The following is a 24,835-nucleotide window of genomic DNA, read 5'->3' as shown; positions in this document are numbered from 1 at the left end:
GCCTTTGGCTCAAGTCATGATCCTGGCGTCCTGGGATCAAGTCCCACATCAGGCACCCTGCTTCTCCCTCTGCCTATGTCTCTGCCTCTCTCTGTGTCTTTCATGAATAATAAATAAGATTTCAAAAAAAAATCCCAGAAAACTTTTGGGACAATCTTTTTTTTTTTTTTTTTTTTTTTTTTTAAAGAACCAATCACAGTTTTGCTCTAGTATCTTGTTCAGAAGTTGTCTGTATGTGCAGTCATCAGCTTGATCTGTGGTTCTGGGGCAAGTTGTGTGTTTCTTGGAGTCCTCTGTTTCTGAAGTTATTTTAATAAATCCACTGGTCTGGATTGGTAGCTTTGTTTTCACTGGTACACATAAACGCATACATCAACACCTTGAGGCTTGACTGCTGTAACTGTTGACAGGAAGACTTGAAATGGTCCCTTTAGGTGAGGTCCTTTCCAGAGAAAAGATCACTTACACTTATTGGGGGTAAGACTGAGTATCTAAAGTTAGTGTCTCAAGGTATTTAGCTAGATTTGCATGTAAGAGTACAGAATAAGTTTTTAGTGGATTTGTGGCCCAGTCGAGTTGGGTACATTGTAATGATTTCATAGGGAGAAAGTCTATATGAGCTCTGAGAGAATAATTGCGTGGCCATTGATTTTGGTGGCAAAACTTTAGGCTAGGAAGAATGAAGAGTTTCTGAACGTTAGGGATAACATGAGCAGTGGAGTTTCTATGTTAAGAGAAATACGTTACAGAGTTTCTGTTTGAATTGAATTCCTTGAAATGAAATGAATTCCTTGATCATTTGACAGGAACAGCAGAGGGGTTTCCCTATGTTTCTCTAAGCAGCGGATCTACTTTAGTGCCTCCGTGTTCAATGGTAGCAGCATATCTTGCATGGGGATTGTCTTTGTCACTTTTAAGATAAGTCATTCCACAAACAGTATTAAATCAGAATCGACAAAAGTGGGTATCTGTAGGACCAGAGCCAGGCATAATTAATTTTTGAGTTATTTGCTAAGCAATCAGGTAGTTAGTTCCCCTTTATCTGAGGAGGAGTTGATGTTGCAAGAATAAATTCTGAACAGAGTTGAAGGGTGATTTAAAAAGTGAGCAAAAAAAGGATTTCATAAGAGATCAGATGGTTGACAAAAATGTCGAATGTTGCTTAGAAGTAAAAAGAATTGGGTAGCATGTGGGATCCATCGAATGCATAATGTGCCTCCCAGTGCAAACAGGGATAGTATATCTTAGCAAGATAAGCAATAGGCTTCTGGTGTGAACAGTGCTGTTAGATTACTTATGGAAGGAATTGAGGAAAGTTAGGTGTTTCAAGAGCTACTGTGATTTTGGGCAGCCCCGGTGGTGCAGCGGTTTAGCGCCGCCTGCAGCCCAGGGCGTGATCCTGGAGACCAGGGATCCAGTCCCACGTCAGGCTCTCTGTATGATGCCTGCTTCTCCCTCTGCCTGTGTCTCTGCCTCTCTCTCTCTCTCTTGTCTCTATGAATAAATAAATAAAATCTTAAAAAAAAAAGCTACTGTGATTTTAAGGATCACAATTTCATTGATGCCCTGAGATCTTTAACAAATCTGTAGTCATTTCCTCTAGTTTTCTCAAGGAGCAATAGGTGAGTATTACAAAAGACAACATATCTTTGTTCTAATAAAGGGTCAATATGAGATTTGTTCTTGATAATCACTTCAGATTTAAATATTGGAGTAACTGAGACAGAGTTTTGTAAGGATCAGTTTGAACTCTTAATGGGATCAGCACCATATGTAAGTGAAAATTTTAGTTCAAAGAGTACAAGTATCTGATCTAACAGTGGATTAGGAGAGGCCAGTAGGCACAAGACAACAAAGGGGTCTAGGGCTGTTTTGTGCACACTTTTCATTTGGGATTGCTAAATCTATGTGTTCTGCAAAGCATTTAACTTAATGCTATCTACAGAACAAAGCCTCAACCTAGCAAATTATGGAGAGCAGAGGTCATACTAATGGGCTAATTGAAATTGGTAAAAGTTGGGAGACTGAGAATAATAGTGTTATTTGTGATACCATCACTATTATTCTTTTAGTACGATGAAGGAGAGTAGAAAGGAATTTAAAGTAGAAACAGAAGATGCTATGCCCACTAGGAATTTCTAGGTCTGTTCTTGAACGGAGTATTATCTTCATCTTGTCTGGTAAGAGCAGAGAATATAATAGTTGTTTTTTTTTTAATATTTTATTTATTCATGAGAGAGAGAGAGAGGGAGAGAGAGAGGCGGAGACACAGGCAGAGGGAGAAGCAGGCTCCACGAAGGGAGCCCGAGGTGGGACTCGATCCTGAGTCTCCAGGATCACGCCCTGGGCTGAAGGCAGCGCTAAACCGCTGAGCCACCCGGGCTGCCCTATAATAGGGTATTATAGAGATTCTCAGAGGCATGTCTGTTCTGTATCTCTAACTTGGATTGTTGGATTCCTTTCTTGTTTTTTAAGGTACAATTTTCTAGTATCTGAACTTTTCATACATGCTGTATCTCCCTGAGGACAGTTCTTTATCTGTCGTAGGAGGGAAGGTTGGACTTTGAGTAAGTTTAATTTGAAGGGACATGTGGGCCTCCCCTCCCCTTTTCATTGTTTTAGAGTTTTTTGATAATATTCTGTTGTAATTCACCTAAATAATCTGCCAATCTGGTTATTTTCAGTTTTAATCTGTTACAGGGCTGAGAAGACCATATGGTGGTCTGGTTCTAGGTCCATATGAAAATATTCCCTAAAATTTCTAAAATCTTCTGATTATGAATGATTTTGCTTGCAATTTTAGAATTCGGTCCGGTCTACTTTGGTAAGAAAGGCTTCTGGGATGGCCAGAGGCCCTTTTCTATATCTTTAGCATTTTTTAAACTTTCTTCTGATTTGGGATATCTGATCTGCATTAGAATCCTGCCTTGTTTTGTTTTTTTTTTTTTTTTTTAATTTGACATTCTGTTGAAATTAGTAGTCTGTATAAGTTTGTGAAGTTCTGGAAGGCTTGGGAGTATAAGTGTCTAAAAGTATTCCAAATTCCTCAGAGAACCTTAGGCTCAGGGTGCCTGAGTAGCTCAGTCAGTTAAGCGTCTGACTTAGGCTCAGGTCATGATCCCAGGATCCTGGGAACCGGCTCCCTGCACTATGGGGAGCCTGTTTCTCTTTCTCCCTCTGCCTGCCGCTCCCCCTGCTTGTGTGCTTTCTCTCTCTCTTTGTGTCAAATAAATAGATAAAATCTTTAAAAAAAAAAAAAACGAAAAAGAAAAAAGAACCTAAGGTTCTTAGTGGGTTTGGGGATTCCCTCGGGTACTGAAATTTAAAAAACAACAGCATGACCTTCTTTTGAAGAGTGTTAAGTTCTTAATGGAAATTGCATGATCATCCCTGTTCCTTAGTCTGTGTGTGCTCAGTAACAAGGGAGGAGATAGGACCTTCCTATTTAAGGGAGGAAGATGTTAAGGAAACCAATGATAAACTGAAAAAAGTATGAGGTCTTCATCTGAAGAATCAGATCATTAGGATTCTAGAACACTGGATAAAGGCTAAGCGTTGGAGGCAGGTAGTTAGGCACTGAGAATAAGCTACCTTTTCTTTAGCTTTTGCCAGGGAGTCCTTTAAGCAGTTAGTTATGTTTTTGAGGTGTTTAAATGTCTTGATGTACCAGTTTAAGAAAGTGGACTATTGTCTTGGGGGTTTTGCCTCCTTTGGTTCTAAGGTATTGCATAAGTATAAGTCATTACTGAAATCATGAGTTCCTCAAAGTGGCTGCTGCAATTATAAACTATCCATGGTGTAATTATACCATATTATCAGAAATGTATATGAACTTGGACTATAATGAATAAACATATACTTGATTCTTTGAATTGATAGTCCCCGCAACAGATATAAAAAGATATTCCTTTGCTTTGTGGTAGACAAATGTATACACAGACTATGTAGGCAGTTGAGAGGGAGCCAGTAGTCTAGTACCTGTGGTCCTTGAATCTGGCCCAGACCATGAGTTTCTGAGGAATCCCTTAAACAAGACACAGGTGGACTGACAAAAGACATACACAGAATAGATCCCCTCTCTTTGTGTCATTCAAGAAAGAGACCAAATTTCCTCTCCATCTCTACCCTTGAGAAACCAGATGGCTTGGAGCCAGAATAAGCAAAAAGTTGCGGGACAGAACAGAACAAACTCGGAGCTGAAATCATCCGAATCATTATCAGAAGGTGCCAAAACGCTGCTAAATCTAGGGCTTAATCGGTTCTTAAGTATTGGTGGTCTGTCAGCTTCACTGGGTAGCTCAATCATATGATCTCTGTGGGACCTCCAAACTGTTAAAGAAAGCTAACAACTCTTATAGAGCAAAAATTGAACACTAAGTGAAAAAGTTCTATTGCCAAGCATGGAACCTGATCCAGCCCAGAGTTTAGGGAGGCTCTCAAGGATGAAGTTCAGGGCAGGAGAAATGGAGTGGGTAGGTGTCTTTTTTTTTTTTTTTTTTGCCAGAAGACCATGAATTATCTTTATTTCATATTAGAAGAGGGAAATCTTTGAGTGTTGTTGACTGTCTGGTGATATCTGGGTTTGTGGTAAGCGCTGGACTAGCTGGAGATAGTCTGTAGCATAAGTGTGGTACAGAATTGTGTCTAGCTTCCTCTGTTTTGTACATAAAATGTGTGAGTTTAGGAATATGTCACCCATTTGCTTCATTGGCATCAGCAGGCTAAGTGACCTGGTCAGGGTTTATCAAGAGTTTAGTAGTTTTTGTATATGAGGGGGATGAGTGTTAGGTCTGGGTATGGTTCTTTAGCTATATACTTTGAAATGTGGTCTAGTACAAAAAAATACCAGCTTTAATGGGTCTTAATCTGTTCTTAATTCATCTAATTATCTGTTGATGTTCAATAAACCACCCCAAAACTTAGTGACTTAAAACAGTGACATTTATTTTACTTGAGAAACTGCAATTTGTTCAGGGCATGACAGATTCAATTTGTTTTTCTTCTACTCAGCATCAGCTGGGGTGGCTCAAAGGCTGGGACCTATGTTACCTGAAGATTCACTAATAGTCACTGGTGGTTCAGCTGGCTGTCAGCTGAGACTTTAGCTGGAACTCTCAGCTGAAATTCCTACAAGGGGCCTCTCTGTGGCTTTGGTCAGTTTCAAGGTGAGTTGACCAAATCACTTCCAAATTTCGTACCCTGGGGATTAAGCTTCAACATACGAATTTTGGAAGGACACAAACATTCAGTCTGTAGTATACTTATTTTCCAACTATATCAAAATTTTATACCTTAATTTCTATAAAAGAACACTTTACTAAAAATAAAACATTATGTGAGATTTTTCAAATGTAGAAATAAAGGTTTACAAACTACATATAGTAAAACATTTTTTTTTACAGATTTTTACTTTATTTTTTACAGATTTTATTACAAGGCCTGTCACATTTTAGTTGCAACAGTAGATGCTCTTGAGGATACAAAAACCTAATAACTTTTTGAAACAAAAATCCTAAAAATTCTGCCTTTGCACGATAAATGACATTTAGGTCATTATGTAAAAGTGCTTACGGATCTGAATTTTTCTAGTGGCCCAGAGAGCTTTCAGAGAATGAGTTTCTACGTTTTGTCCAGATACAGTGAATTTTATGTACAGGTTTCAGTGGACAACAAAGTGACTCCTCATAGCAAGAAATGTGTCCATTAGTTCTAATCTAGAGTTTTTTTTTTTTAAAGGGAATGCAGGTATGTCTTTCATGTGATAATTAAGATCTTAATCTGTTCTTCCTAAATGGTTTTTTTCTTTGTAATTAAATCTAGATACAGATTTTGTCTGTTTTGAAGATAAAACTTTGTTCTTCTGTAGTAGAGTACAATTGTTTTCAGTTTTTCCAAACAGAATCTTCTTGATGTTAATTAGTAATTTGAATGAAAAAGCCTGGCTTTTTTTTTTTTTTAGGATTTTATTTATTCATTTGACAGAGAAAGTGAGAGAGCTAAGTAGGGGGAGGGGCAGAAGGAGAGGGAGAAGCAGGCTCCCCACTAAGCAGGGAGCTTGATGTGGGGGCTCCATCCCAGGACCCTGGGATCAAGATTGAGCAGAAGGCAGTTTAACCAACTGAGCCGCCGAGGTGCCCTAAGTCTGGCTCTTAAATAAACAAAAAACCCCCCAAAACCCAAGATGAATGTGAAAAAACATTAGGTAAAACTTAAAACTGTACTTGAAAAATATGTGTATAAGATCCTTTGTTATTATTTTAATGAAATTCTAACCCAGAATTATTTAGAAGAGGACATGGATGACCTTCTGAATTTCCATAAACCCTTTAAAGTGTGTGTGTGTGTGTGTGTGTGTGTGTGTGTATAAGTACGTAGTTTTCATCAGAATTTCATCGTGGCTCTTTACCACCACCATTTCATCCCTTGGAAGTTAAGAACCATTACTTTTTGTGGTTCTCAAAGTGTGGTTTTGAGATGAACAGCATCAGCATACCTGGGAACTTAGTCTTGGGACTCTATTCCAGACCAACTGAATTAGAAACTCTGAAGGTGCACCTGTGCTGCCCATTCCCTATCTATTTTTAATAAGCACTCCAGTCGATGTGGTGCATGCTACAATTTGAGAAACATAACTTTAAGGTGATAGAGTAGATATACTCAAACAAATACTGCAGTAGACTCCTTTGCCCTGTTACTGTGTCAGGTGCAGTCTGAAAGCAGATAATCCTCTCTCTGACCCATCATCAGAAGGTCAGTAGTATCCTAACACCATTTCACAATGCCTACATGATTCACCTCACCTCGCCATGTAGACATTTTATCACACATTATCACAAGAAGGGTGAGTACAGTACAATAAGATATTTTGAGAGAACACATCCATATAACTTTTATTAGCTTATTATTTTTAAAAATATTTATTCATGAGAGAGAGAGAGAGAGAGAGAGAGAGAGAGAGGCAGGCAGAGACACAGCAGAGGGAGAAGCAGGCTCCATGCAGGGAGACCAATATGGGACTCGATCCCGGGACTCCAGGATCATGCCCTGAGCCAAAGGCAGATGCTCAACCGCTGAGCCACTCAGGTGTCCCAGCTTATTGTTATAATTCTATTTTATTACTGTTAATTTCTTACTGTGTATAATTGATAAACTCTATCATAGATATGTGTGTAAAAGAAAAAACCTTGTTTATACAGGGTGGGGACTGTCTACCATTTCAGGCATCCACTGAGGGTCTTGGAAATGTATCCCCTGCAGTTAAATAGGGACTACTGTAGTTTTCTGTATGTTGGCTCATAGTCTGTACCAATCTATACTAATGTTAATTTGATGATCTGTTACAGAATAGAGATACTGGTTGAATACAAAATTCGGTATTATAAGCATGTTTATATGTTCTTGTCTGATAGTTTTTTGAACACAAGTTTTGTTTCTGTTGAGATTTAAGATTAGAACTAATATTTGAAAACATCTTGATGATAAATGTTAATGATTTTAGGTGAAGTGAATTTTGGTCTATGACAGTACTTTGGTAAGCCCTGTGGATTACCTTTATCTTAAAACATTTTTGGTTGTAAGTTACAGGAAAACCACCCATTCAGACTAAAGTAAAAAGAGACATTATTGGAAGGATATAGTTTTGGCACCCAGATGGGAAAGTGCAGCCTGACTTTAGGCGAGACAGGATCCAGGAAATGGAAAGCCTCGGGAACTGAAATAGCTAATCCCAGTGGCCTATTAGGGCCATTTAGAACTCTTCTCTAAGTGCTTCCTAATTTTAGTGGCTCTGACTCCTAGTGCTAGTTTCACAGGAGAGGGGATCTGACTGGCTGCTCATCCAGTCAGCTATGGCCAGTGGGTCAAGATCACACTACAGATACAGCCATGAATAGATAACTCTCCGGTTTATGCTGTAGCTATAGATTACATTTTATTGAGAGTAATGTAACACAGCATTTTGATACCTGTTAAGGTTGAAATAGGGATACCTGACTTGCCTTTTAGTCAGTAGTGAGTAGGTTTCTTTTTCCTTATTGTAACTCTCTTTAAAAAACAAGCCATCACAAATTATTTAGTGAATATTGTGATATTCGTGAATATTGAATTTTAGTGAATACATTGTTATACTATAAAGTTGCTTAGTAGAAGCATCCCATTATAATCTTGGCTTATTTTTGTATGTGTTTGAATAGGCTATGGGAGCATATCTTCACCTTATAATCAAATGTAAATGAGACAGTATATGTTTAGTTTATGCTTTTTTCTTTCTGCATACTATATTTATATATAAATCTATAAAACTTTGTGTATTACACATAAAGATGTATAAGAAGATATTGGTAGGTTTTAGATGCTTTGTTTTACATATATACTAACTGAGGGGGCATTGTGTATAAACAAGTATCAGATTTTTGGCACTTTCTTTGTCAGTAATTCTTTTGCCACTGTTGGAAAGGATTTGGCATTATGCCTTTCATTTAAACTCTACAAAGTTAAAAATGATCTGTTGAATAGAACTTGGAGAGGGTAATGTAAATGGCAATATGCCATTATAGAAAGAATCTAGGAAATGTGATGCATTAGTCCTTTGCACTGGAAAGTTTACTGGGAAATACTTAAACTTTTGGCTTGCAGTGGAATAAGAGGGAGGAACAGTGGAAAAAGGAAGCCTTTTGTTTACCGTAAAACAATGCAGCAAATTAGCCATAGTGATGTTAGAACAGGAGTCTAAACATGACGCATCTAGGCAGATTCCATTGGAATGGCAAGTTATGTTGTGACACAATCTTGAGCCCTCCTGTGGAGCTTCAGAATCTGTAAGACTTCAGTATTTGTGGTAATTTTTGAAGATGTACTTTGCATGATTTTCTAGACTCTGGGGGTGCAGTGGAGATCAAAATTAAGTTCTTGACCTCATGGAGTTTAATGTTCTAGTGGGGAAAGACCTTAGTAACTGAAGGATTAATTGGCTTAACTGTTTATGTTTGAAAAATGTGGTTCTTTATGGATGTTTAAAACTGTAATTCCCTGGACTCCTTGGAGAAATGACTGATTCTAGGACAGGGGCAGGGAATATCCAAGATGAACCTGAAGCATTTTCTAGTGTCAGAAAGTATGCAAGTATGCCCTTTTTCCCCACAATTATGTGCCTATGTCAAAGGAACACAGGAACCAACTAGAACTCCCAATGGCCAAAGCTGGAACAGTTTGAGCAACAGAGTAAAGTAATATTGGATTATAATCCAATGTATAAAATAAATATTTGTGAGTCCATACTGGTATAAATAAATGATTGAATAAATAGATAATTGGAAAAGGATAGACAACTCTCCCATGCAGAATTCCAAATAATTTGTGTGGACATTCCACAGTTAAGGAGGGGGGAAATAACTCCCCAGTTCTTAAGTGTGGGCTGCACATAGTGACTTCCTTCCAAAGAGTACAGTATGGAAGGGTGGATAGAAGAGTGCCTATAGAGTTGAGAAATCCTACAAGCACTATTTCAGCCAGGTCAAAGTTAATATCAACAATGATAAGTCACCCTTGACATGATATCATGAGAATGGCACCTTTACCTTTGTGGCCTTCCTCTCAGTGACTCATAAACTCAGAATAATCATGAGAAATCAGACAGATTCATTTGAGGGGCATTCTACAAAATACCTGACCAGTATTCCTCTAAACTGTCAAGGCCATTAATAATCAGTCCGAGAAACAATAGCAAAATCTGAGAAACTATCAGAGCCAAGAGGAACCTGAGGAGACATGATGACTAAATGTAATATGGCTTCCTCAGTGGGATCTTGGAACAGATCAAAGACATTATGTGAAAACTAAGGAAATCTGAATAAAATATGAACTTTATTTAGTTAATAATAACATATATTGGTTTATTAATTATGTGACAGATGTACCATACTAATGTAAGATGTTATGAATAATAGAATACATGGTTATGGAGTATATGGGAACACCCACTATCTTTGTAACTTTTCTGTAAATCGAAATTATTATAAGTTTATTAAACTTAGTAATTCCCTATCAACTCAGGAAATACCTCAAAAGCATGAATTTATAAAGAAGTATTATCATAAATCACAATGCTTTTTTACAGTTTCAGTCTTCTTTCCTATTTGTGCTACTGGTTTATATTTACAAATGGGGTTGGTTTGGGAAACTAATATCTTTGACACTCTGCTCTATTAGAGCAGATCATCAGATATTTAAGTGGCTACGGTTTTTAGAGGCTGGGAGGATGCAGAATACCTGAGAGCTTATCCTGTTTGCACTGTTGTAGAAATAAGGTTAATATAATTGGTGATAATAAAAGGTGATAGTACACCTTTTTATTGTATATGAAAGAAGGCTCAGTGAGATGTTTTTTTTTGTTCTTGTTGTTGTTTTTTAGATTTTTAAGTATCTCTATATCCATGTGGGTTTGAACTCAACTCGGAGATCAAAAGACACATGTTCTACTAATTTAGCCAGCCATGTGCCTCTTAGTGAGATCTGTTTTTAAGGAAGGGCTTCAATAGGTAGTCGGGCCCTAAGATAAGCAGAATGCTTACAAATAGTTGAGAAAGCCACCCTGATTTGAACAACAAAAAGACTTGCTAGGTTAAGCGAAGCAAAGAATGAATTTTATTATTTACCCTTTAGTTTGGTCATGCTTATAGTTTGTCATTGGTTTTCTGAGGATTTTCATTGATTTCAACAAGTATTTGAGTGCATATTAAAAGATAGCACATATCTAATAAACTCTAGGAGGGATGAAAGTAGGTTATGGCTTTGTCATTAAGAGATGTATAGGTTAGCAGGATATTGAAGGACAGGTAAGATCTCATGTGAATAACTTTAATACAAGCTTATTAGTGACAAGGGACATACAAACAGAGTCAAAGTGTTATTGGAAGTTCATAGGAAGGGAGAGAGAAAATCAGATGTGAGAAAGGAAATCAGAAAAGGTTTCACATGAAGTTGAGATTTGAATGGATAAGATTTTGAGGGTAGGTGGTTAGAATAATAACTTGAGGTGGGAGGAATATTTTGAATGAAGACAAAGGCAGAAAAGTTCTGGGCTTATTTCAGGGGACAAAGAGGCTGATATTTTCAGTCTAGGGGTTAAGGAGAGAGAAGACTGGGATCATTGACGGCCTTCTGAGTAAGGAATCTATAGAAAAAGAGAATAGAGCCTGGATTCAGAATGCCTAGTAAGCTCATTTACTAGATGACAGTATAGGGCAAGCCATAACTCTTGGTTGTAGTCTCCTTTTCTATGGATATTAGAACACAACTCCCAAACTTTTGTAAGAAGCAAGAGACCCTGTGTGGAAGTTTTTTGGGCACATTATAAAGTACTCTAGATATAGTGTTTAAATGTGAACACTGAAAATGGGAAATAGGCAGAGATATGTATATGATACCGGATACAATCTGGCAACTGCATTAGATGTGAAATGGTCAGGGAGAGGAGAGATAAGAGACATTTGCTTTCTAGATGATTGGAAGCATGTGGTATAATTCACAAAACTAGGAAGGTCAGAAAGAAGAACAGCTGGTTCTGGAGAAAAGCTGTTTGATTCAATTTTGAATAAATAAAATTGGAAGTGCTGGTGAGGTATTCATGTGGGTATATGGGATAGGCAATTGAAATGTGGGCTCGGAGCTTGAGAGAAGAGTGACACTAGACATATGTATTGAGACTCACTTATCACTATTTACTTATTTATTTTTAAGTACATAAACTTTGTTACTGATTGCATGTTTGTGTGTGTGTCCCCCCCCCCCAAATTTTATATATTGAAGCTGTAATTCCCAATTTGGGGGTATTTAAAGGTGGGGCATGGTAATTAAGTTATAAGGTTAGAGCCCTCATGAATTGGGATTAGTGCCCTTAAAGAGGCTCAAGAAAGATGATTCCTTTGTTGGCCATGTGACCCTACAACAAGAAGGTGGCTGTCTGCAAAACAGGAAGACAGCCCTCTCCAGACATAAGATCTCTTGGCACCTTGATATTGGACTTCCTGGCCTTCAGAACTGTGCAAAATAAATGTTTACATTACCTACTGTATGGGATTTGTTACAGCAACCCAACTAAGATTCTTCACCAGGTTATGAGAAGACTCCTTTCTTGCTTTTTAAATTTTTTCCCCTTTCTTGCTTTTTAAATTTTTTCCCCTTTCTTGCTTTTTAAGATGCTTGCAACTTGGTGGCTTAATTTTATTAGAAAGTTTAGAGTAGAAGGGACAATAATAGCTAATATGTACTGAGCACTTGCTGTATACTAGGTGCTGTTCCAAATGCTTTTTGTGTTTCAATTTATTTAATCTTTAAAACACCACTTGAGGGGTGCCTGGGTGGCTCAGTTGGTTAAGTAGCTGCTTTAGGCTCAGGTCATGATCCCAGAGTACTGGGATCAAGCCATGCATGGGGCTCCCTGCTCAGCAGGGCTGAGGGCTCCCTGCTTCTCCCTCTCCCTCTGCTTTTCTCTCTTTCAAATAAGTAAATAAAATCTTAAAAAAAAAAAGCACCACTTCAGGATGGCTCCAGGTATCCTTATTTTTATAGGTAAGATGTGAGGTAAAGACGCATTAAGTGGTTGTTTGAGGTCAGAAGTTAATAAGTAATAGCGCCAGATTCAAACTCCTATAGTGCTTATAGTTTAACACTATACTGTGCTGTCTCTCTGAGTGTCTCTAGAAAAAGTAAATGAGAGAAACTTGGGAGTGGCCAAAAAGTGATACAACTTTTCCCTGACATATAGAATAAGTGTTCAGGCTTCATTGCACCTATGTACTTATGTTTTATAATGTTTTCTTCTTGGTGTTCTGATGAAGAAGTAAATTATCATGTGGTTAAATTTAAATTTAGACGTATCAGTTACTTTGAGCAGCCCTCAGTTATGAGTTCTGTCTGTCTGAATGAAGGTGTTTAGTAGAGAAGAGGCAGTGGCTGTATCTCCAATAACACAAGCCAGGTGAGTGTTCAGTCTGCAGACAGCATAGGAGGTCATAGTTTTTTTACTGTCTTTATAAGAGGAGACAGTATTTTTATGTATTCTCACCCCCAATTTGGAGAAGAGAATTATGGAAATAATGATTCAAGATATATAGCTGAAATGTTTTCAGAGAGTTTCTTACAATGATACCTTCTGTTGTGTGTCTGTTACCTGCCAGGTACCTGGACTACATGCTTTACGTTTATTTCATGGTGAATGTGCTGCTTGGCTTTAGCTGAACATTACCTATTTTTTAACAGGTGAACTTATACCAGAATTTGATTACTGAGCTTGTAAGAGAAGTTTCATTTTAAAATTACCTTACTATATAAGGCAGATGTTTACAAGTGTAGCTAAAACAAATAATATATCTGCATTTATTATGTCAAAATGAATCATTGTTTTTGTATTGAATGAGTGAACAAACCTGTAGTTAAATTTTTAAAAGCTGGGGATCCCTGGGTGGCTCAGCGATTTAGCGCCTGCCTTTGGCCCAGGGCGCGATCCTGGAGTCCCGGGATCGAGTCCCACGTCGGGCTCCCGGCATGGAGCCTGCTTCTCCCTCCTCCTGTGTCTCTGCCTCTCTCTTTCTCTGCTATCATAAATAAATAAATAAATCTTTAAAAAAATTTTTTTAAAAGCTTATTTGTACACCCTAATCTTGTTTCAGTATTATTTAGTTAAAATATGCTTCTTTGGGAAAATTTTTTGAAAAATCTTCATATTTTAAGGTAAAAAAGCTATAGTTACTTAAAAGTTGTTTGGTATGAGTGAGCTAGAAAGGTCACTTTTAATTGGTTAACTTGAGAACCCATTTTGCCTTTGGTGAGATATTAAAATGTTGATAGTTTGTTTTTTTGGTTATTTTTGGTAAGAATATTTACCTCAGGGGAGCCCGGGTGGCTCATTCAGTTAAGAGTCTGCCTTTGGCTCAGGTCGTCATCCCAGGATCCTGAGACTGAGCCCCACGTAGAGCTCCCTGCGCAGGGGGGGAGTCTGCTTGTCCCTCTCCCTCTGCAGCCCCCACTTGTGCTGTCTCTATGTCCCAAATAAATAAGTAAAATCTTTAACAAAAATATTTACCTCATTGTGGTAGAACCTGTATCTTTTAACATGTCCTCTAATATGCTCATTTAATTAACTACCTGCCTGGTACTAAATATATTAAGTTAAACTTAGTGGGCCCAGTTTGTTATATAACATGCATAAAACAGATGGCCTAAAATTTCTTGATTAAATGGCACTATGGTGGGCAGCCCTGGTGGCTCCGCGGTTTAGCGCCACCTTCGGCCTGGGGGTGTGATCCTGGAGACTGGGGATTGAGTCCCACGTCAGGTCCCCTGCATGGAGCCTGCTTCTCCCTCTGCCTGTGTCTCTGCCTCTCTGTGTGTGTGTCTGTCATCAATCAATAAATAAAATCTTTTAAAAAAAATGGAACTGTGGCAAGATACTTCGTTAAAAAGCATATGACTGTAGAGGTAAACCGTTACATCTATTGAAAGAAGAAATTACTAATTTTTTGTAGAAGGCATCCTAGGTTTCCGTTGACCATTTTGTGAATTTGTATTATACCAATAATTGCTTTAACCAGCATAGGTTCCTTTATATAGGAAGAACTAACCTGAAACACTCTGTTTCCCTTTATATATGTTGGTTAAAAGATTGGATTCTATAATTAGTCTGAGTTAGAATCTCAACTCTAGTACTGACACTGTAATCTCTGGCAAGTCTTTATGTCTGAATCTCCATTTCTTCATCTCTAAAATGTAGGTAATAATACCACTTATTTCACAGAGTAGTTGGCATACATTTGTACATAGTATTCAATAAGTGTTAGCCAATCTTCTTACTAAAATTACATTTTATTAAATGTACTGTTTGTAAATGGACTTTTATACTTAGTGGTTAAATATTTTCTTGTCAATAAATATGTTTACATATTTTAATGAATGTGTAATAATATTTTGACATGCTACTTGTCATCCTCAACTGTTTATTATTATGCACAGAGGATTGTAGCTGATACTTCTGCTCACTGCAACATTTTGTAATAATGCTTTTGAATGTGAATCTTTGTGTAGTGCTCCTTTTTCAAGCAACAATAACTAAAATATATACTTCTAAAATTTGTGTATGAGTTTTCTATAGAGCTTAAATTTCATTTTCATTCCATGTGTAGGAGTTGAGGGTGGTGGTTGTTTCTTAGAGCAGAAAGATCTAGATTACTGTCATGTGCCAGCGATCAGGAAGGGTACATATTAGTAGACATTTTTAAAGCACTGGGCCATCTTGTTGGAATATGTATAGTAATGTTTTCCTGAACTTCAGTTTTATTTTACAATGATAATACAAGTTCAAATAAAATCCAGAAAAAAATCTACTCTTTTCAAAAATAGTCTATACAACTTTTGAGTTGCAGGAACAGTATTATAAAATCTGTTTTCATGGGGAGACAGAAGACGAGATGTCTGAGTGGTTTTTTTTCTTTCTCTCAAGCAGTCTCATTCCAATCAGCAGTGTAATTGGAATGCAACTCCAATCTGGAGGAGGAAGGGGAAATTTTGGCAAGAAAATACTGAACAGTTGGGAGTTTTATTCAGATTAAGCATAGACAGCCATTCATTATGAGTACAACTCAGTAAGAACAGCAATACCATTCTGTTTCTACAGCTGGGATTTACTCTGATGTTACTACATGGTGTGTTGCCTATAGATGACTCCTATCCAACCATAAAAAGAAATTATTGACTGAAACAGTAATATTGATCGCATCTGCACTTCTGCAAATTTTCTCCACTCACCTCACATTGGTTGCCTCAAATGAAATATACTAAAGGAGATTTTTACAAAATTTAAAATAATTTCCTGAAACAGCTAAAAAAGGTCATTGATGGTGTATTTGAATTATATCTGACCTGCAAGCTCTGAGGGTCTTACTTATCTTCGTATCTGCAGAATCTGTCATAGCACTTGGCACAAAGTAGGTGCTTAAAAAATATTGAAAGAGTGAATGTTACAGGAAGTGCTGCCTTCTTATTAAGTATCTCAAGACAGGGGATCCCTGGGTGGCTCAGCGGTTTGTCGCCTGCTTTCAGACCAGGGCTTGATCCTGGAGACCTGGGATCAAGTCCCACATCAGGCTCCCTGCATGGAGCCTGCTTCTTCCTCTGCCTGTGTCTCTGCCCTCCCCCCTCTCTTTGTGTCTCTCATGAATAAATAAATAAAATCTTAAAAAAAAAAAGTATCTCAAGATAATCACATCTGCTTTCGTGTGAAATAGAGTTACCAGCATACCAGAAAGGCTCATCTTTACTTTGATCATCTCCTCTACGCATTTAAACCATCTATCTGTAGAAGTGGTGAGCAGAATAGGTAGAACAGGATGGGTTTGGGAAAATGCTTTGAAGGAATTTGAGAAGGATAGTAACATGATCAAAGTAATCTAGTAAAATCAGTCTAGTGCAAATCTCCAGGCTGCGTGAGACACGGTCCCAGATGGATTCTGGAGTAATGATACTATGCTTGTGTAATGGCACATTTATAGTTAGCATTAATCAAAACTGCTACATGACTGCTAAATATCTGGCTCAGCTTTCTATGGTTTGTTTTAAAAAACGATAGATTTGGGCAGCCCGGGTGGCTCAGCGGTTTAGCGCTGTGTACAGCCCAGGGCGTGATCCTGGAGACCCGGGATCGAGTCCCATGTCGGGCTCCCTGCTTGGAGCCTGCTTCTCCCTCTGTCTCTGTCTCTGTCTCTGTCTCTCTCTCTATTAAATAAATAAAACCTTTGGGAAAAAAAAAAACCACGATAGATTTACAAATATAAATTCATACAAATGCAAATGTAAAGTTATGTTATCAACATAAAATTACATTATAATATTGTGCATACGTTCCCCAGGAGATTCTGATACATACCTCCTTGGTTGAGAATTTGTTGTGGTGACAAATAGGAGTTTGTCTTGTTGAAATTCACTAAATCATTGAGCATTTACTGAGGCCTTACAATTGGTACTGGAGATGGAAAGAGCAGTAGGCTGTGGTTCTAGTACCCAAATACATTCCTGAGAAAAAGAACTGTACAGTACAGGCTTCTAGCTATGAAAATTATTTAGTTATGCAAATAAAGAATATTACCAAATCTCAAATCATGTTTAACAGTCTTTTAAAATTTACAAATGTACATTTTTGCTTCTAGGGTATTAAATAGATGAAGCAAAAACTGGCTGAAGTTGTTGAGATCTAGTGTTAAGGTTAGCAATCTGATCTTTTTTTAAAAAAAGATTAATTATTGAGAAAGAAAGAGAGAACAGGTGAGGGGAGGAGCAAAGAGAGAGAGGGAGAAACTGATTTCTTGCTGAGCAGGGAGCCCAGAAGCAAGGCCTGATCCCAGGACCTCAAGATCATTTTGACCTGATCCAAAGTCAGACACCTAACCAACTGAACTTCTGGCCAATCTTGATATTTATGTTTTAAGTTAATCTTGTTTCTTCTAGGACCTCGGTACTGTCTTCCTAGGCTCTGGATTACTAAAATTCAGTTTCTTTTTATAAACTTTGAATCTGATTTTAAAGTTGTTATTTTGATTCTGATTTTTCAATTGCTCTTTGAAACTTAATCATGTATTAACGTCTTATTAGTGATTTTTAAAAGAAAATTGTCAAATATGATCTGATGAGTATGTTTTAAGTAAAGGGAAATAATAAAAATAAAATTTCATAATTTAAAATTATAATTACTTGAGGATTATCTGTCATATAATATAAAAAGTCCTCCTTTTGGGATGCCTGAATGGCTCAGCAGTTGAGCATCTGCCTTTGGCTCAGATTGTGATCTGAAGGTCCTGGGATTGAGTCTCACATCAGGCTCCCCAGAGGGAGCCTGCTTCTCCCTCTGCCTATGTCTCTGCCTCTCTCTCTGTCTCTCATGATAAATAAATAAAATCTTAAAAAAAAAGTCCCCCTTTCAATGAAATTATTTTAGGTAATTGTGGAGTCTGTTTCATTCATTCAACAAATATTTATTGAGCACCCATCAAATTGCCTGGTGCGATATGTGCTTGTGCTGGAGAGAGATACAAACAAATGAGACAGACCTGACTTATGCTCCATTGTGTTTACCACTCCCATAGTTACAAGCATTATTCTAAACTTAAGCAGTTACAGTGAAGTATGATGAATGCATGTGATAGGTATGGGCTTCTGTGAAAATAGAGATGGGTTGGAGGGTTGAGAGAAACATGTTCTGAAAGGGTTTCTTTCCCTTTTGAGATGAGTAGGAGAAGAAGCCTGGGAAAAATGTTTCAGGCAGAGGAATGGCACATGAATCTCTGTGGGTGAGAGGTGGAGTATGACAAAGTAGAAGTTTAGTGTAGTTGGATCTTGGACTTGGGGGCTCGGAGAGGAGAGGTGGTAATGAAAGATGAGGTCAGAGAGGTAAGCAGGAGTCAGAGCCTGAAGGGCATTATAAGTAAACTAATATAAAGTTTGGGCTCAACAACCTTGAGAATGTTTTAAAAATGCAGATCAGTAGAGGACTTCCAAAGTGGTAGGATGGCTAGGAGATCCTGAGCACAGGTCGAAGGATAGTTCTGAGGAATGTTTTTAAGGATATTTTGGAATGTTATTAGGAGGAGGGGAAATACGCGGAAGGACTTAATTGTATTTGTAAAAACATCACTTTGGATCCATTGTGGAGAACTGACTGGAGTGGGTGGGTTGAGGCTTGAGGCAGGGGACTGATTGGGAGGCTGATTCAAAGGCAGAATTGATTAGAATTGGTATTTGCCAGGAGGTGAGGTCGGGAAAGAGTAGTGAAGATTGCGGTGGAGGTTTTTGACCGGAGCAGTGGACTTGAAAGTGGGGTTGTTTATTGAAAGAAAGTAAACTGGAAGAGCAGTTTTTGGGGGAGGAGGAGATGGCGATTTTATTTTGGGGGCATATTTAATTTCTCTGTGTGGATCTGAAGTTCAGGAGAGAGTTAAGATTGAGTCTTAATATTTAGGTGTCACCAGAATGATAAAAGCCAGGGAGAACGTATGAAATGTAGCTCTTCAAATTTATTTTTTGAGGGGGGAAGAGCTTTTTCAGTCTGTTAAGCTATGAATTTTCTTCTAAGAAAAAATGTGTGTTCTTTCCCCAGAAAAATATAAATGCATATAGTAGTTTACATTACAAAGTTTGCAAAGATGGGCTTCTGTACTCCTCAGGTTATAGAGTAAAAGAAGAGGTTCTAGGCCAAAAATCCTGAAGAACTCCAATTTCCATGGATGGGGAGTATAGGAAAAAGATCTGGCAAAGAAGATTTAGAGTGCATTTTATGCCTGGTATAAAACCAGGTGAATGTGGTGTTGAACAGAAATCAAAAAGAAAAGAGGGGTTCCAGAAGAGGGAGTAACGGCAAATGCTCCTCAGGGATCAAGTGTGATAAAGAATGAAAGATGTTTGGGCAGCCCCAGTGGCTCAGTGGTTTAGCGCTGCCTTCGGCCCGGGATGTGATCCTGGAGATAGCGGATCAGGTCCCATGTCGGGCTCCCTGCATGGAGCCTGCTTCTCCCTCTGCCTGTGTCTCTACCTCTCTCTCTCTCTCTCTCATGAATAAATAAATAAAAATTTTTAAAAAAGGAAAGATGCCCATTAGATGGATTTAGTAATTAATATCCCTGGTGCTTTGGAGAAGCCATGTAGGGGCAATGATGAGAAGAAGCCAAATTGTAATGAATTAAGGCATTAGTGGGAAATGAAGAAATGGAGTCACTCTAAATTTATGTTCAGAGTTTTTATCATGCATGAATGGATGTTGTACTTTGTCAGATACTTTTTTGCATCTATTGAGATGATTGTTTTTTATCCTCTTTCTTGTTAATACGATTAATTGCATTGATTGATTTGTGAATATTGAACTGCCCATTGCATCCCTGGGGTAAATACAACTTGATCATGGTGAATGATTTTTTAAAATGTATTTTTGGATTGGGTTTGCTAGTACTATGTTGACAATTTTTGCATGTATCAGTAACAGAGATATTGGCTTATATTGTTTGTTTTTGTCTTTTGTAATGCCAGCCTTGTAAATGAATTTGGAAACTTTCCTTCTGTTTTTTGGAATAGTTTGAGAACAGCTATTAACTCTTCTTTAAATGTTTGATAGAATTCACTTGTGAAGCCATCTGGTCCTGAATTTCTGTTTGTTGAAAGCTTTTTGATTATTATCAAAATTTGATTATTTTGATTATTATTAATTTTATGAGTACTTGGTCTGTTCAAATTTTCTGTTTCTTCCGGATTCAGTTTTGGAAGGTTCTGTGTTTCTAGGAATTTATTCATTTCTTCTAGGTTGTCCCAATTTGTTGGCATAATATTCTCATAATCCCTTGTATTTCTGTGGTGTTGGTTGTCTCTTTTTCATAATTTCTGATTTTATTTGAGTTCTCTCTTTTTCTTGATGAATCTGGTTAAAATTTTATCCAGATAAAATAAAATTTTATTTTTTCAAAGAATTAGGTCCCAGTTTCATTGAGCTTTTGTCTTTTTTTTTTTTTTTTTAGTTTCTATTTTGTTGATTTCTGCTCTAAACTTTTATTCCCTTCTTTCAACAGGCTTTGTTCTTCTTTTTCTAGCTCTGTTACATGTAAGGTTAGGTTGTTTATTTTTCTTGAGGTAAGCCTAAATTGCTATAAACTTCCCTCTTAGAACAGCTTTTGCTGCATCCCAGAGATTTTGGGCCATTGTGTTTTCACTTTCATTTGCCTCCATGTATTTTTTTATTTCCTCTTTGTTTTCTTGGTCCACCCGTTCATTGTTTAGTAGTATGCTGTTTAGCCTCTGTATATTTGTGTTCTTTCCAGGTTTTTTCTTGTGACTGATTTCTGTAGTGGTAGGAAAAAATGCATATGATTTCAGTCTTTTTTGAATTTATTGAGACTTGTTCTGTGGCCTAACCTGTGATCTATCCTGGATCCTGGACAATGTTCCATGTGCACTCAAAAATAATGTTTATTGAGATAGAAAGTTCTGTATATATCTGTTAGGTCCATCTGGTCCTGAGGGGGGGAAATTAAGAGCTTTTCCTCTAAGATCAGGAATAAGACAAAGATGTCTACTCTCACCACTTTTATTCAGCATAGCACTGGAGGTCCTAGCTGCAGCAATCACAAGAAAAAGAAATAAAAGGCATCCAAATTGGTAAAGAAAAAGTAAAACTTTGACTATTTCAGATGACATGACTGATACTATATATAGAAAACCCTATGGACTCCGTCAAAAACTATTAGAACTGAAAAATGAATTCAGTCAAGTTGGAGAATAAAAAATCAATACACAGAAATCTGTTGCATTTCTATACACTAAGGAGGTAGGAGAAAGAAATTAATAGAGCAATATTTATAATTGCACCAAAAAGAATAAAATATTTGTGAATAAACTTAACTAAGGAGGTGAAAGGCCTGTACTCCACAAAATATGAAACATTAATAGAAGAAATTGAAGATGGTACAAATGGAAAGATATTCCATGTTCATACATTATAAGAACCAATATTATTAAAATGTCCATACTACCCAAAACAGTATATAGGTTTTGTGCAATCCATATTAAAATACTAACAACATTTTCCCACAGAACTAAAACAAATAATACTAAAATTTGTGTGGAACCACAAAAGACCCTGAATAGTCAAAGCAATCTTGAGAAAGAAGAACAATACTAGAGGGGTATCACAGTTCCAAATTTCAAGATAAATATACCACAAAGCTGTAGTAATGAAAACAGTATGGTACTGGCACAAGATAGACACATAGATCAGTGGAAAAGAATAGAAAGCCCAGAAATAAACTCACACTGACATGGTCAACTAATCTATGACCAAATAGGCAAGGATATATGGTGGTAAAAGGACAGTCTCTTCAACAAATGGTGCTGGGAAAATTGGACAGCCACATGCAAAGGAATGAATGTAGATCATTTTTTAATGCCATTCACAAAAATAAAATGTATTAAAGACCTAAATGTGAGACCAGAAACTGTAAAACTTCTAGAAGAAAACAGGCAATAATTTTGGCATTACTGTGGGAACATTTTGACTGTGGAAACATTTTTCTAGATATGTTTCTTCAGGCAAGGGAATCAAAAGCAAAGTTAGATTATTCGGAGCATACCAAAATAAAAAGCTTTTGCACAGCAATGGAAACCAACAAAACAAAAAGGCAACCTACTGAATGGGAGAAAATATTTGCAAATGATACATTCGATAAGGAGTTAATATCCAAAATATATAAATAACTTATACAATTCAGGGATGACTGGGTGGCTCAGTGGTTGAGCATCTGCCTTTGGTTCACAGGATCCAGGATTGAATCCCACATCAGGCTCCCTGTGGGAAGTCTGCTTCTCCTTCTGCCTATGTCTCTGCCTCTCCCTTTGTGTCTTTCATGAATAAATAAATCTTAAAAAAAAAAAAACTTATACAATTCAATGTGCAAAACCCACAAATAATCCTATTAAAAAATGGGCAGAGGATCTGAATAGACATTTTTCCAAAGAAGACATGCAGGTGGCCAATAGATAATGAAAAGATGTTCAACATCACTAACCATCAGGGAAATGTAAATAAAAACCATAATGAGATACCACCTCGTACCTGTCAGAATGGCTAGAATCATAAGGGCGAGAAATAACAAGTGTGGGTGAGGATGTGGAGGAAAAATAGACTTATCATATGATCCATATGTTCCACTACTGGGTTATTTACCCAAAGAAAATGGAAACACTAATTTGAAAAGATATATGCACTCCTATGTTTATTGCAGCACTATTTACAATAGCCAAGGTAGGGAGGCAACCAAGTGTCCATTGATAGATGAATGGATAAAGATGTACAAGGAATATTACTCAGCCATATAAAAGAATGAGATCTCAGCCATATAAAAGAATGTTGATCTTGCAACAACATGGATGGACCTAGAAGGTTTAATGCTAAATGAAATAAGTCAGAGAAAGGTAAATACTATATGATTTCACTTATGTGGAATTCAAGAAATGAATAAACTTAGGAAAAAAAGAACTGAAACAGATTCTTAACAGAGAGCAAATTGGTGGTGGTCAGAGAGAAAGGTCAGTGGGGAAAGACTGAAATATGAAATAGATGAAGGGAATTAAGAATGATCGTGAGGATCACTGAGAGTAACGTATAGAGTTGTTGAATCGTTATATTGTCCACCTGAAACGAAGATAACACTGTATGTTAACTATACTTCCTTAAAAAACAATAATTAGTACAGGTATAAATAGGAAGTTGGAGAATTCAGATATATTTTCTGTTTCTCTAAAGTAGAATGCCAAATCATTTCAATTCTGGGATTGTAGGATGGTGGTTCAAAAAACATCATGTCACCAATACTGAAGATTATAATTTGGATTCATGTATGTATTGTATGTGTATTGATCCTGAGTATTCTATTCAGCTTATATGGTTGATAATGAAGGTTTAGGGAGAAGTTCTTCTAAATCCAGTTTGTGGGATCCCTGGGTGGCACAGCGATTTAGCGCCTGCCTTTGGCCCAGGGCGCGATCCTGGAGACCCGGGATCGAGTCCCACGTCGGGCTCCTGGTGCATGGAGCCTGCTTCTCCCTCTGCCTGTGTCTCTGCCTCTCTCTCTCTCTCTCTCTCTGTGTGACTATCATAAATAAATAAAAATTAAAAAAAATAAATCCAGTTTGTGATTTAGTACTCTTAGTTATGGCCCTTAGTTTTCATGATTGAGGGTTTATGTTGTTAAAAATAAAACTTTCTAAGATAAGGCTTAAGAAACTGACTAGTAAATTAGTATCTTGTGCTTACTTAATAATTTTATTAATTTGCAATGGCATCTGTCTTCAAAATGATTTTTATTTGAACTTTTATAGTGATTATATTTAGACTTACTGCTGAGGTTTGTTATGTTAAATGAATTTTATGCACTAAATTTTAAATAGTTGTAATTAATTGAACAGACTATATAAACTGAGTAGAAGTGGTAGAAATTAACCAAACATTACATTTACAGATTTTTTATAAGTCATAAGTATATGGAACTTGATATTTTCCCTTCTCTTGTAACAAGTTTGAATTAAAGTTTACAACTCTACATAAGCACTAACTTTTAATTGACATATAATCACATACTATAAAATTCACCCCTTTAGAGTTTGCAATTCAGTGGTTTTAATATATTCACAAGGTTGTGCATCACCATAAAAGTAATAATTTTAATGCAGGGTAATTCAGAGGATGTGGATTTGGGGTACCTAGCTCAATATATTAACTTTCAATTTTTGGTAGATACAGTTAATCTGTCTTGTCACTGAGCTGGTGATTTAGGAGAAGGTAATTTATCGCTTGTAAAATTTCTGTGGAGTTGGATGGAGAGTAAATAACAATGTTACTTTTTAAAAAATCTCATCTATATCAAGAAAGCTATATCTTATTTATGTTCATCAGTATAAAATTATTTCATTTAAAAAGCATATATGTTAATCTGAAATTACGTATTTCCTCCTTAGAACTGTTTTCTTCTTTTCACTGAGCTACTTTCAGGTGAATTTTGATAGAAGATTGATTGGAAGTCAGTTCTTATTAGAATACAAGATTTATAAACTTTCTGGCCCTCAGCTGTTACTGGTGATCATTGTTGAAGTTGCAACTACCAGTTCAGCTGTCTTTTGCTAGTCTTTAATAAAAATTTGTGATCATACTTCAAACTTTGCTGTAGTTAGTGTTTAATTATTCACTGGTGTTTTCAATGTTTTAAAATGAACCTTTTGACAATGCAGCCTTAACCATTTTAATTCTTTTCATGTATTT

General features: G+C 37.0%; 1 protein-coding gene across 1 annotated transcript in view; it reads left to right on the top strand.

Annotated features, from left to right (window-relative positions):
• The window catches only part of SMURF2 (SMAD specific E3 ubiquitin protein ligase 2), a 123,952-nt gene that overhangs the window by 42,504 nt on the left and 56,613 nt on the right, over positions 1-24,835 (top strand). The gene's annotated exons all lie outside the window — the stretch shown is intronic.

This window comes from Nyctereutes procyonoides, unplaced genomic scaffold (genome assembly GCF_905146905.1).
Source record: "Nyctereutes procyonoides isolate TBG_1078 unplaced genomic scaffold, NYPRO_anot_genome, whole genome shotgun sequence".
NCBI lineage: Eukaryota > Metazoa > Chordata > Mammalia > Carnivora > Canidae > Nyctereutes > Nyctereutes procyonoides.
This window is presented reverse-complemented; position numbering and strand designations above follow the sequence as displayed.